At 40.5% G+C, this 4,047-nt stretch overlaps 1 non-coding gene across 1 annotated transcript; it reads left to right on the top strand.

Annotated features, from left to right (window-relative positions):
* The first annotated feature begins 2,025 nt into the window (after positions 1 to 2,025).
* On the top strand, positions 2,026 to 2,129 carry LOC112724402 (small nucleolar RNA R71). The gene has a single exon (XR_003163566.1). It is a non-coding gene; the product is annotated as a small nucleolar RNA R71 (small nucleolar RNA).
* Positions 2,130 to 4,047: the final 1,918 nt, after the last annotated feature.

Genomic DNA, 4,047 nt, shown 5'->3' with positions numbered 1-4,047 from the left:
TATGCATGCATATGGATGAACTTATCCCCTTCAAATCAGCTAGGGTCCATCCAATGGCATCTTGATGAGTTTGTAGCACCTTGATCAATTCTTCTTCCTGTTCTTTGCTCAGGGCAGAGCTAATGATAACAGGGTGACTCTCATCACTACCCAAGTATGCATACTTGAGATTATGGGGCAATGCTTTGAGCTCAGGTTTTGGTGCTTCCTTCTCTTCTTTCACTCTCTCTGGCATGCTTAGCATGGTTGTTTCAGCAGCCTTGATATCACTAACTTCAATATCCTTGGTGAACTCCTCCTCTGCCACTTCCTTTATTGTTTCCTCAAAAGTTTCTTGTACTGCAATGTCCACTACATCAACCCTCATGCATTCCCTTAGTGATTCTGATGGATAGCTCATTGCCTTGAATACATTAAACACCAATTTCTCATCATGTAGTCTAAGAGTGAGTTCACCCTTTTGTACATCTATGATGGCTCCAGCAGTAGCTAGGAAGGGTCTTCCCAGAATTATTGAAGCTTTGGCTTCTTCCTCCATATCTAACACCACAAAATCAGCAGGAAATATAAAATCTCCCACTTTCACCAACAAATCCTCAACTATCCCATGAGGGAATTTAAAAGTTCGATCTGCCAATTGGAGGGCCATTCTTGTTGGTTTAGCTTCCTCAATCTTCATTCTTCTCATCATTGTTAGAGACATCAAATTGATACTGGCCCCTAAGTCACACAAGGCCTTCTCCACCATGACTTCTCCTATGATGCAGGGGATTTGGAAACTGCCTGGATCCTTCAATTTCTGAGGCAATTTGTGCTGGATGATGGCACTGCATTCTTCAGTTAACAACACAGTTTCCTCGTTTCTCCAGCTTCTTTTCTTGGTCATTAATTCTTTTAAGAATTTTGCATAGAGTGGCATTTGCTCTATTGCCTCAGCAAACGGAATATTGATTTGAAGTTTCTTGAAAATCTCCAAGAACCTGGAAAATTGGCCATCCTTTTCACTTTTCATCAAACGTTGAGGATATGGTGCTTTAGGTGTATAAGGCTTCAGGACCTCTTTTTCTTTTTCTTTTGTTGCGGATGGTGTAAAAGATTGTCCTTGTTCCTTGTCTCTCACATGTTCCCTTGCTTCATCCTCTGTGGTTTCCTTTGATATCTCCTTTAGATTCTTTCCACTTCTGAGGGTTATGGCCTTACATTCTTCCCTTGCAATAGCCTTGGCAGCATGAGAACCGCTTGTCCCAGGGTTTTGCTTAGACAAATACAAAATTTGATTTTCTAGCTTCTGGATGGCAGCTCCTTGGTTTTGCAGGTTAGAATTTACTTCTTCCTTAAAAGCTTTCAATTCGGTTATGTCTTGACTCATGGTTGCAAGCATTCCTTCTATCCAGTTTAATTGATCTTGAAATTGTTGGTTCGGATTAGGTTGGGTAGGTTGATTATTTTGGCCATGATATGGTGGTTGAGGGTAAGTGTTTTGTGTGGCTTGGTATGATCTTTGGTTGGAGTTTTGGTATGTGGAATTGTTATGTTGGTTGTAGTTGTAAGGTTTGTGGTTTTGTGGTTGGGTTTGTTGGTTCCCCCACCCAAAGTTTGGGTGATTTTTCCATCCTGGGTTGTAAGTGTTGGAATGTGGATCATATGATTGCCTTTGTTGGTTTCCCACATAGTTGGCCTCTTCCCAATCACCTCCTTCAATGCTTACTTCCTCTTGATCTTGTGTGTGTATTGCAGCCACTTGCTTTGTTTCTAATTGCCTGGTAAGCTCTGCTAGTTGCTTGGCAAACACCTTGTTTTGGGCTAGAATTGTATCAACATGGTTCAGCTCCATGACTCCCTTAGTGTTGTGCCTCTCTGATGCATAGTAGTACTCATTCTCAGCCACTGTCTCAATCACTTCAATGGCTTCTTCCACAGTCTTTTTCCTGTTCAATGAACCTCCTGATGAATGGTCTACAGCCTTCCTTGATTCATAAGAGAGTCCATCATAGAAAATATGCAATTGCACCCCAATCATGGAACATGTCTGGTGGGCATTTCCTTGTCAAATCCTTGAATCTCTCCCATGCCTCGTAGAGAGTTTCACCATCTTGTTGTCTAAAAGTCTGAACCTCAGATCGAAGCCTATTGACCTTTTGTGGAGGGTAGAAACGTGCCAGAAACTTGCTTTCCACCTCATCCCATGTTGTTAGACTCCCCCTTGGGAATGATTCCAGCCACTTAGCTGCTTTGTCCCTAAGTGAAAATGGGAACAAAAGCAGTTTATAGGCATCTTCCTGGACTCCATTGGACTTCACAGTGTCACAAATTCTCAGGAATTTTGTGAGATGTTGGTTTGGGTCTTCATTAGCACTTCCACCAAATGAACAATGATTCTCCACAAGTGATATTAGCTGTGGTTTGAGCTCAAAATTGTTGGCCTGAATGGGTGGTTTCTGGATGCTGCTACCACAATTCCCAGAGGTTGGGTTTATGTATGAACTAAGAACCCTTCTCTCAGGAATGGCATTGTTTCCATCAGCTCTCTCATGGTTGTGAACTTCTCTATCCATGTTGAGATCTAGAGCTTCCTCAAAATTGTCCTCAGATTCTCCTTCAGATTCTTCTTCTCCCAGTACTCTCTTCCCTCTTGCTTCCCTTCTAAGTCTATGAAGGGTCCTCTCTGGTTCGGTATATGGAGGAGTTGATGTCTCTCCTCTCCTACCTGTCATACAAGAACACAGCACAGGCAACAAACAAGTGAAATACTCTTGGTTAATGGAAGAGTATGGTTAGAGCAATTGAGGAATTAATTCAAACAGTTAGTGAGTCAGTGAGTTAGTTGCTTGAATTTAAAGGCATAAAGAAAGAAAGCATGTATCCGAGTGCATAAATTAAAATTCAACAAGTAACTTGAACAGAATTAACAAAGCAAGAGAAATTGCTCAATCTAGTTAGCTTCCAATTGGAGAATTGTCAATCGAAAACCAATCCCCGGCAACGGCGCCATAAACTTGATGCGCATAAACTAGTTATGCTACGATTTAGGAAATTGCACGATCGGCAAAATTCCTTCCGGCAAGTGCACCGGTTATCGTCAAGTAAAAAACTCACAATAGAGTGAGGTCGAATCCCACAAGGATTGGTTGAGTGAGCAATTCGGATTAGAAGTGTGTTCTAGTTGAGCGGAATCAAGATTTAGATGAGAATTGCGGAATGTAAAATTGGCGGGAAAAGTAAATGACAAGAAATTTAAATGGCGGAATCTTAAATTGCATGAAGTAAAGAGCAGAAGCTAAATTGCTGAAATTAAAAGGGAATGGGGGTGATTGCATGAATTTAATTGCAGAATGTAAAGAGAAAGTGGAAGTCAGAAATGGGGAATTCATTGGGTTATAGGAGATATTGAAATCTCCGAATCAAAACATGTTTATCAATTCCTCAACCAATGCGTTCATTGAATTTTGCTTGGCAATCTTATATGATTGGATCCCAATCCCTTGGCTCACCAATTCTCTCTAAAAACAAACAAATTCCCAATCCCTTGGTTTAAATGTTCATAAGAAGAGATGATGCTCGATCACTGATTATACCACACAGCTTCATGAACCACAATTTGGTAGGATTACATGTCACAATATCCATCCAAACCCCAATCCAATTCACTGTGAGAAAGCTTCTCTAGCATGAATCCTCCATTCCTTTCCCAAGGTTCCGAAGGATTCCAATTATGGGTAGTTTCTTTCCCAAGACAACTACCCAATGGAATTAGATCGAGAAGCTTTCTAACAAAATTCAAGAGAAAAGATTGAAGAAGAAGATAAACTATTATTGATTCATTGAATTACAATAGAGCTCCCTAACCCAATGAAAGGGGTTTAGTGAGTCATAGCTCTGAATTCAATTACAAAGATATGAAAACTAGCTAAATGAAAAGGTAAAAGTCCTCTCTAACTTAAATTCTATCCTATTTATACACTTTCTATATTGAGCTTCTGTTGTGTTTCTTGGGCTTTGAGGCCTCTCCATGCTTTCCTTTTGCCTTGGGTTTATGATCCATAATCT

Source organism: Arachis hypogaea, chromosome 11 (assembly GCF_003086295.3).
Source record: "Arachis hypogaea cultivar Tifrunner chromosome 11, arahy.Tifrunner.gnm2.J5K5, whole genome shotgun sequence".
Classification (NCBI taxonomy): domain Eukaryota; kingdom Viridiplantae; phylum Streptophyta; class Magnoliopsida; order Fabales; family Fabaceae; genus Arachis; species Arachis hypogaea.
The sequence above is the reverse complement of the archived record's forward strand: the minus strand, read 5'-3'. Positions and strand labels throughout refer to the sequence as shown.